This window comes from Cyanistes caeruleus, unplaced genomic scaffold (genome assembly GCF_971803275.1).
Source record: "Cyanistes caeruleus unplaced genomic scaffold, bCyaCae1.hap1.1 HAP1_SCAFFOLD_257, whole genome shotgun sequence".
In the NCBI taxonomy this organism is placed as follows: domain Eukaryota; kingdom Metazoa; phylum Chordata; class Aves; order Passeriformes; family Paridae; genus Cyanistes; species Cyanistes caeruleus.
Window position 1 is genome coordinate 65504 of NW_028256035.1, and position 9497 is coordinate 75000.

Here is a 9497-nt window from a genome sequence, read left to right on the forward strand (position 1 = left end):
GGATCATTTTGGCTGTGCTGCACATGTCTGCAGACTCTCTGTCCCCCTGCAAGGACAGAAGGACACCCATCAGGGGCTGGGCTGGCTGCTGAGAATGCCTTGGGCAGGACGATCCTCAGGCAATGAGCAGGTGCCCAGAGCCGCTCTGACACTGAGGCCTCTGTGCCCCACAGCAACGGGAACACCACAAGGACACGGCAACGTTCCTGTGACATCACAGCAGCAGCTCCCCCAAAAATTGTTTGCAAGGTTCTCCTGGGTCACCAAGGAGCACAAAGGATCCTCAGAGGGCACAACCTATTGCTCAAAGGATCCAAGAGGAGCTCAGAAAATGCAGCAAATGAGGACACCCCACAGCCCAGCCTGAACACTGAGAAGGAACAAAGAAGTGACCAAACCAAAGGAAATACAACTTTTGGTCACTGATGCTTCTGACTATAACCAGCAAGGCTTGTTCCATCTGGGATCTTTGTTCTAGTTCTAGAAACAAGCAACGTTCTCTGCTGTAACTGTACATTCCATCACCAGTCAGAGATCCTCATCGACGAGGTCACCCAGCATCCCTGAGGCCACAGCAGGGAGTGCTCCTGACATCTGGTAGAGCACTGTGGCTTTCCTGGGATCCTTCTGGTCCTGTGGCTGAGAGGAGTGGGGTGGATGGAACCAGGACAGGTCACAGATCAGCAGCCCCACTGCAAGCAGTGCTTTCTCCTGCTGTGTTGGGACCGTGGGGTGACTGATATTGGGACTCCCCTGGCTTTGGCTCCTACAGACCACACAGTGGCTCAGACACTGGCCTGAGGGAAGGGGTCTCATGGAAACCCGGCACAGGCATTTCTCTTTGGAGAGGGGGTTCTGCAGGGAGAAGGGAGAACAAGAGACATTCCTGTCTCCTCTTTCAGCAGCCATACCACAGTCCATCAATGCCAGAGTTCATAGGATCACTTCCATGCCAGGGAGCACAAGGCACTCAAAACTGAACCCTGCCAGAGCCCAGCCCTGCCTGCCCATTTGGAGGGTGTGGGGGAATGCAATTTCAGCAGGAGCTGACCCACAATGATACTTTGCCACTTGTGGGTTTCTCACAGCCTTAGAAGGAGTTTGAGATCTCTGTCCCCAACACCCACTCACCCTTCAAGTGCACACACGTGCCTGGGGGCAATTCAGGGTCCCTGGAGTGGTGGCTGCTAATCTTGGAAACAGGAGCTGTTGTCTTTTCCAATGGCCTTAACTCCCTTCTACCTATTAGAAAGTGGGTGAGTAAAGGAAATGACCCTGGAGGAAGGGGACCAGAACCTTGGAAAAAGATGAAACATCTTTTGTCTGAATTACAAATTAAATCCCTTTCATTTATTTCTTTAGTACTACTCTATTACTACAAACAAAAACATGTTTCTGAGCTGACTGTTGGGATTCGGGGCTTTATTTCTTGGTCTTGTTTTTATTATTATTTTTTAGTATTACTTTTCATTGTCAAGACTTTTAAATCTTAGACATAAATAACAAATGCTGGATGTCACACACTGGGAAAATTCCCTTGTTTTTCCCACCAGAATTAAACTGGACACTCAACTCCAAGTTGCCAGTGGATTCTAAAGACGGAAAATCCTGTTAATGCCGGGTTTGGTGTGGTTTGGAGCTGGGGAAGGGTCTCATCCCCTCCCAGAGGCGCCCCAAGCCCGCTCTGCTGCCACGTCTGCGCTCGCGGCCCCTCACGGCGGCCCTGCCCTGGGGACATGGTGGGACCCCCTCCTGCCAGGGCTGAGGCTCCTCATGGCCCCTCACAGCCCCTCATGGCCCCATAGAACTTCTCATGGCCCCATAAAACCTCTCATGGCCTCTCATGGTCCCTCATGGCCTCTCAAAGCCCTTCATGGCCCCACATTTTTCCTCACGGCCCCTCTCAGCTCCAGGCGCGGGGCTCCTCCCAAAGGAGAAGGGGTCGGGCCCTGCTCTTTCTCCTTTTATTTCGGTCCCTTCATAGCGACGAGTAAACAAAGGCTGAATGGAGCCTTTCCCCAGCGTTTCCCTCGGGGTTCATTGCAGGCTGAAGCTCTGTGCAGGCGCTGGCCCCAGTGCCAACATCCCTGCAGCCCCCAAGGCCTTTGCTGTCCCCCCGTGTCCATTCCCTGTCCCCGAGTCCCGCCCGGCTCTGGCAGCAGCAGCAGCCGCAGCGCAGCGGGCGCCGGCCCGGCCCGGCCGGGGCTCCCGGCCACGAGCAGCAGCAGCGCCGGCCCTTCCCACCTGCTCCTGCCTCGGCTTGCCAGGGCTTTTGCCAGGGCAATTCTGGACTACAGCAACAATCCCCCACAAACAGCCCTGATTCCTCAGGCCCGCCTCTGCTGCCCTCAGCCAGCCCTCAGAGGAAGAAAGGATCGGGTTCCAGCGCTGTTTTCAGCACTGTTTTGCTCACCCTGAGGTGACAGCAGGAGGCTGTTGGTGCCTTGGCCTTGGCAATTGGAGATCCCAGCTGATCTTGCCCCTCTTCTGCTTGCCACTTGAATTTTAGCAGTACAGCTGCAATTGCCTCTTTCAATCAGTGCTACCCACTGTGCTTTTCTGACAGGGAACTCGGACTGCTTGTTAAAAAGGCCTCATGAGTAGTAGATCTCCAAATGCTCCCAACTCCCTGAGCACAAAATCAAAGAGAATTAAAGCCACACAGGTCACATTTGCAGTGCTCAAACACAGCCCTGTTGCTGCTGCTGCTGAAATAGAATCAACTGACAGAGGCCATCACAGAAATTGCCTTTACAGTGGCAAATAAAATGAAAAAATCGACTAGGAGAAAAAAAACCCAGAACTCCCCAACTCACTTCACTGTTTCTACCGAGCAGCAGAAGAAAAAGGAACAGGGCACCTTTCAGGCAGTTCCACAAGCTCAGGGTTCTCATTTCATGGGGAATCTGAGATGCAATTGGCCTTTTTCAAAGGCTAAAACAAAGGGAATGAATTGGAAATTATTAGGAAAAAATGTACCTTCTTATATACAAAGTTCACCAAGTCATTCCCTGCATTTCTCCTTTTCACATTCTTTCTGTCATCCAGAGAGGTCCAGCTTATCATGTTCTGATGCTTATCATCAACTGATTGTGCTCTTGATTTCTCCCAGTGCAAGAGATGGAGAATCATCTAAACTGAACACAGAAACAAACTCTCTCTGTCAGCCCATTTTCATGTTCCAGATCACTTTCAAGGTGTCCATGGGGGATTTGGAATGATCAGCTCTCCACTTCTGGCTGCACACCCTGGAGATTCTTTCTCCACATTCAGCCAGGCTTGTATTCCCTAACAATTCCTGGTACCTCATCATGTTTTCTTTGGGTAGAAGAGTAACAGTGGAAACCTTACCAATGGCACAACTCCCCAGTGCACAAGGAAAAGAAAGAACAAGTTTCAAGTGCTTCAAATATTTGTTCTGCTTTGCTGCAAGAGTTGTGCTGCAGTCACTTACAGTGTGGGAAGCCAAGAGAAGCTGCAGCTGGGGGCACATCTTGTGATAGGAGCTGCGCCTTGTTCTCCAGGACAGGTTTTTGGAAAGAACAGACGGGACTGTGGAGAAGATTCTGGGAAAATTGAAACAACTTTCTTATGAAATGAAAATCAAATCAAAAGAAACAACCAATATGTTTTTCTCTATTTTTCTCTATTTATTTTTATGTTCCCCTTTTCCATCTTGCACTTTCTCTATCCCATTCATTCCAAATGGATCTCACCTCTAAGATCTGAGACTTGGCAAGTTTTAGACACTGTAAAATACCATGAGCTATACCCAGTTTGCCTTGCCCTGTTTTCCTTGGAAAGCAATGCTGGAGACACAAGTGCAGCGCTTGGGTCGGGTACAAATTCTGCATTCAGGGAATGTGCTCAGATGGTGCCTGACCCTCAGCAGGGACAAGGCACAGCAGCAGCCAAGGGCATTCCTGTGCCCCTGTGCAGGAGTCAAGACTCTGGCTCTTGGCTCAACACGGCAAAGTTCCCGTGTTTGGCCAGGCTCAGGGGCTGCCCGGGGAGTGCGGGGCTCGGGCCGGGGCCGAGCGGGCAACGGACAAACGGACACGGGGACAAACGGTCCCGGTGCTTCAGTTGCAGCGGCGGCAGCAGCGGCAGCAGCAGCAGCGGCGGCAGCAGCAGCAGTGGAAGCAGCGAAAGCAGCCAATTTATCACTTTTCTGTCTCTCCTCTCCCTTTCCCACTGTCCCACATTCCCTCCGGGTCTCCCTTTTCCTGCGTCCCCCTCTCTTCCAGGTTCCCTCTCCCCGTACCCGCCCGGGCCATGCCCCCGGCCCGCCCCCGGACCCGCCCCCGGGCCCAGGCGGGGTTGCCCCGGCCCCGGCCCCGGCCGTCCCGCCGTGGTCTCGCCTCCGCCGGGCTCTGGCTGTGCTGGCGCTGGCGCTGCTGGGCGGGCATCATTGCCTGGGGCTGGGGCGGAATCGCTGCCCTTTGGCTCCGCCTTGCCCGATCCCGGCCCCGGCCCCGACGCAGGCTCCGGTCCCGGCCTCGGCCCCGGCCCCGACCCCGGCCCCGACCCCGGCTCCTCCCGGGGCCCGCGGAGGACACAGGCGGCGCGGCCGCTGCCGCCGCCTCCGCTGCGGCTTCCCCGGCCCGAGCTCCGCCGCTCAGCAGCGCGGCCGCTGGCCCCGAGCCGCCGCTGCCGCGTTCCAATGAGGGAACGCCTGCGGATGCCAGGCCCGGGGAGCTCGGGGAGCGCTCGGGGGCCGTTCCTGTCCCCGGGCCAAGCGCTGACAGCCGCGACTCGCCCCCAGGGAAGGCGCAGGAGGCCCTGCAGCAGCGCTACGAGCTGGGCCCGCTGCTGGGGCGCGGCGGCTTCGGCAGCGTCTTCGCGGCCACGCGACTCTCGGACGGCGCCCCGGTGAGCGGTGGGCAGAGGAGGAGGAGGAGGAGGGGGCGGAGGAGATGGCGGGGGCGCGGCGGGGCGGGCAGCGAGCTCAAGCCTCTGCTGCTCCTTGCTCGCAGGTGGCCATCAAATGTGTGCCGCGGGATCGCGTCCGGCTCTGGGGCGAGCTGGTGAGTGTGCGGGGCCAGCGGCAGAAGCCGGGGCGTGCCGGGCAGGGATGAGCCGGGGCCCGGCGGGGTGGGAGCCGCCGAGAGCCCTGCGGGGAGAGCGGGCGCGGGGTGAGCGAGGTGTGCAGAGCATCCCGGGCTGGCTGAGGGGTCCCAGAGCCCTGGCCCGGCCTCAGCCCCACTGACAGCACCGTGCTCCTCCCGCAGCCCGACGGCACCCGTGCTCCCATGGAGATTGTGCTGCTGGACAGGGTGTCCTCTGGCTGTGCTGCAGTCATTCAGCTGCTGGAGTGGCTTGAGCTCCCCGACAGCTTCGTGTTAGTGTTGGAGCGTCCACAGCGGTGCCAGGACCTCTCGCATTTGCTGGCGGAGCGGAGGTTCCTGCCAGAGGAGGAGGCGCGGGGGCTCTTTCGCCAGGTGCTGGAGGCCGTGCAGCACTGCAGCAGCTGCGGGGTCCTGCACAGGGACATAAAACCGGAGAACATCCTGCTCGACCTGGCCACTGGGCAGCTGAAATTGATCGACTTTGGCTGTGGCGCCTTCCTGCAAGACACAGCCTACACCCAGTTTGCAGGTGAGCCCTCGCAGGGGATGCTCCTGGCCATCTCATGGCCCAGCCTGGCTGTGGCACTGGGGATTCCCCGTGGTGCTGCCAGGATGGGATCAATGCTTGAGGCAAATTGATTTGGATGGGGGTGTGAGTGGGGCCAGCTCCCAGCCCTGCCAAGAGCCTTCAGCACCCACTGTGCCCTGGGCTGGGGCTGGGACAGCCAGCCTGACAAAAACCCCCATGGGGGTAGCAGAGGGCAGGGGTCTGACCCCATGCCCCAGAGAGTTTAGTGAGTCAGCGAGGAAGGGCTTGAACTCCTCTGCTCCCCACGTTTGCCTTGGCCTATTAACAATGTTTTGGAGGCCATGCAGGCAGGGAGGAGAGTGTGTTTTCTCTACCACGGGGTGGGTTTTTATTTGCTTGTCATGGTTGGGCCTCCCCAGTGCTTCTGCTGCCCTCTTGCAGCAGCAGTGGCTTCTTTTCCAACCCTGGGTTTGTAGCCAAGTGCCAGGTGCTGGCAAGAGGGCAGTGGGTCACCCCGTGTGTCTCTGGGGCAGCCCCCACATGCCCAGGGATGCTGGGGCCAGGCTCTGGGAGCAGCAGCATTCCCCTGATGAGCTCCATCTGTGTTCCACAGGAACCCTGTCCTACAGCCCACCAGAGTGGATCCACCAGCAACGCTACCATGGCCAGGCAGCAACAATCTGGTCCCTGGGCCTCCTGCTCTACCACCTGGTCATAGGGAAGCACCCATTCATGAGGGGCCAGCAGATCATCTGGGGGCGGATCTTGTTCCCACGACGGCTCTCCCAAGGTGAGTCCTCATCTCTGGGCACAGGGGGAACACTGGGCTTGGGAGACAGCTGTGGGCTCATGAGCATCCTGCTCTGGCAGCTGCTGAGGAGGTGGCACATGTCCTGCTCTCCTGCAAACAGGGAATCCATGGGGAAGTTGAGGCCCAGCTCTGGGCACACCCAGCATGGCCTGGGCACTGGAAGGGGGCGGCAACTTCTCCAACTGACTGGTGATTCCTGGTTTCTCTCTTCAGAATGCCAAGATATTATTAAGAGGTGTTTGTCCATGCAACCCTCGGACAGGCCATCCTTAGAAGACCTTTTCCGCGATCCTTGGATGCAGGCTGTTCATCTGCCCTAGGAGATGGGAGAGATCCACATGCACGGTTGGATCCAGGGGCCTGGCAGGTAACAGCTCCACACATTTCTTGGCAATCAGTGGCAAAGCAAACCAGGCTGTTTTGTCGTGCCTGTAGCTCTGAGCAGGGGTCATCAGAAGGGAACACACAGCTCTTGGGCTGGAGCTGAGCTGGACACCTGGTGTGGCAAGCACTGGTGGCCACCATTCCCCCTGCTTTTGCTTGTCTGCTTCACTGATGGCTGGGGCCCTGGGCAGAGCACTGACAGCCTGGTCTGGCCCCTAGGCAAGGAGAAGGAGCCCCTGGAGAAGCTGTTACCAGCTGGGGCTGCTGCTGGAGACACCAAGGGCAACCTCAAGGATGGCAATCTCTTCCTCCAGCTGGCCAGCTGAAGATGATGGATTTCAATTCTGGCATGTCTTCTTCAAAGACTCGCTCCACGCCCAATTTGCAGGTGAGTCCACAGCCAGGGGATGCTCCCAGATCTGGGCATGGCACAGCCTGGCCAGGCACCAAAGGTTCCCCCCTTGGCTGGGGTGGATGCAAGCAATTCTTCAGTTGGCTGCCAAGCTGCTTTTTGTCTCTGGACAGCTGCTGAGGGGCTGGGTCTGCCGTGGCTGGCTGCAGGCTGGGCACATGGCCTGCCCTCCTGCTCTGCTCCCAAAGGCAGCAGTGATGGGCAGCTTTGGGCCCAGCTCTGAGCACGGCCAGCATGGCCTGGGCACCGCGGGTGGCTGGGACAAGGGGACAGGAGCCTTCAGCTGACGGGCGGTTTCTGGTTTCTCTCCTTGCAGCCGGGCTCTGCGGATGCTGAGGCTGCTCTGGGCTCTGCCAGGGCTCTGCTGGCCTCAGCCCCAGGCACAGCTGGGCTCACCCTGCCCTCCCATTGCTCTGACAGCTTTGCATCACATGAGCCCGTTCCCAGCACACCGCCTGAGCTTTCTGCTTTTGCAGGTGAGTGAGACTCTCCTGCAAGCCAAGAGATTGCAGTTAGGGACACACATCCAATTGGCAAGAACCCAAACTCTCCACAGTCCCAGCTGAATGCCTGCATCTGCACAGGATGTTTTCTGTGTCCCACTCTTCCTTTCTTTTTGGCTGCAATTGTGCAATTGCACTTTCTTCCTCCTCTAGAAGTGCCACTGCTGTGTTCCTGAGGCAGTGCAGTCTGGAGCTGATGGATGAAGAATCGCCCCTCTGCACTTCCAAACCAGAACAGAAAGCTGTAAGTGGGACTTTGCATCTTTAAGAAACCCCTGAATGTTTGAAAGGGAATGTGCGGCTCATTCACAGGGTGAGAAGGAAGGGCATTTTCTAAAGGATTTGGGGTTTGAAAGAGTTTAGATTCCCAGTGCTGCTTGGAGCTGGCAAGGCGCAAAGCACTTTCTTCTTGCTTCACTCCAATTTCACCACAATTTAAAATAACAATATTGGAATCAAACCCCACAAACTTTTTCAAAAAGGTTCCTGACGCCGGTAAGATGCATCATGCCATCAGCACATTTACAAAGTAAATAACTGAGTTTTATGTTTCAAAAAACCAATTACACCTTAATTCAAAGTTAGAGAAGATTTTTCACTGCACACTTGGGTTCTGTTTTTATCTTTCACATTTTATATAAGTTTTTTTTCTTTTATTTTTCCGCATTTTTCCCCTTAAAACAGAAATCATGCTATGAAAAAGAAGTGTCCTTTGCTCCTGGTTCCTGTGTGGAGCAGCTCCCTTCCCGCTGGCTGAGCTGCTCAGGCAGAGCCCGGCAGCTCCTGGCCCTGCAGGGCTGAGGCTTTTCCCTGTTGCTAGGCACAGACTGATGGAGCAGCACTGCTGAACACGGGCACACACAGAGGGAGCAGAGCAGCTGCCTTTGCCCACCTGAAGCTCCAAGGCCAAACTCTGAGCAGACACGTCTGGAAGAGACTCGCAGGCTCCCTGTTGGCTCTGCTGCCCCACTTGTGCCCAGCCCAGCTCTGCGTGAGGCACAGGGAGAACAAGGGGCAGCTCCTTCCCAGCCCCAGCCCAGGGACCCCACCAGCCCCTGGCCTTGGGGCACTGTCAGCACCCGCTGCTCCAGCCACGGCTTGTGCTGGCACTGACAGCAACAACCAAAGTGGGGCTGGTCCCGAGGGAGCAGCAGCAGTGCCTGGATCTGATCCCTCAGTGTGGGGCAGTGCTGGAAATATGAACGCAGCAGCAGCACCACCACCAGCAGCAGCACCAGCAGCACCAGCAGCACCAGCAGCACCAGCAGCACCAGTGCCAGCAGCACCAGCAGTAGCATCAGCAGCAGCACCACCAGCAGCAGGAGCAGCAGCAGCAGCAGCACCAGCACCAGCAGTACCAGCACCACCACCAGCACCGGCAGCAGCACCACCACCAGCACCAGCTTCACCAGCAGCGCCAGCAGCAGCACCACCAGCAGCATGAGCAGCAGCAGCACGAGCAGCAGCACCAGGGGCAGGATCAGCACCAGCAGCAGCACCAGCAGCACCAGCAGCACCAGCAGTACCAGCAGTACCAGCAGAACCAGCTCCAGCAGCACCAGCTCCAGCAGCACCAGCAGCAGCAGCACCAGCAGTACCAGCAGAACCAGCTCCAGCAGCACCAACAGCAGCAGCACCAGCACCAGCACCAAAAGCAGCACCAGCAGCAGCACGACCAGCAGCCGAAGCAGCAGCAGCAGGACCAGCAGCACCAGCACCAGCACCAGCAGTGCCAGCAGTACCAGCACCAGCAGCACCAGCATCACCAGCAGCAGCAGTACCAGCAGCA

At 57.2% G+C, this 9497-nt stretch overlaps 1 long non-coding RNA gene and 1 pseudogene across 1 annotated transcript; both read left to right on the forward strand.

Annotated features, from left to right (window-relative positions):
- Nucleotides 1–3806: 3806 nt before the first annotated feature.
- On the forward strand, nucleotides 3807–6780 carry LOC147645495 (serine/threonine-protein kinase pim-1-like; annotated as a pseudogene).
- A 790-nt stretch (nucleotides 6781–7570) lies between these two features.
- On the forward strand, nucleotides 7571–8457 carry LOC111943222 (uncharacterized). Its single transcript, XR_002870833.2, has 3 exons — nucleotides 7571–7681; nucleotides 7862–7952; nucleotides 8393–8457. It is a non-coding gene; the product is annotated as an uncharacterized LOC111943222 (long non-coding RNA).
- The last annotated feature ends 1040 nt before the right edge of the window (nucleotides 8458–9497 follow it).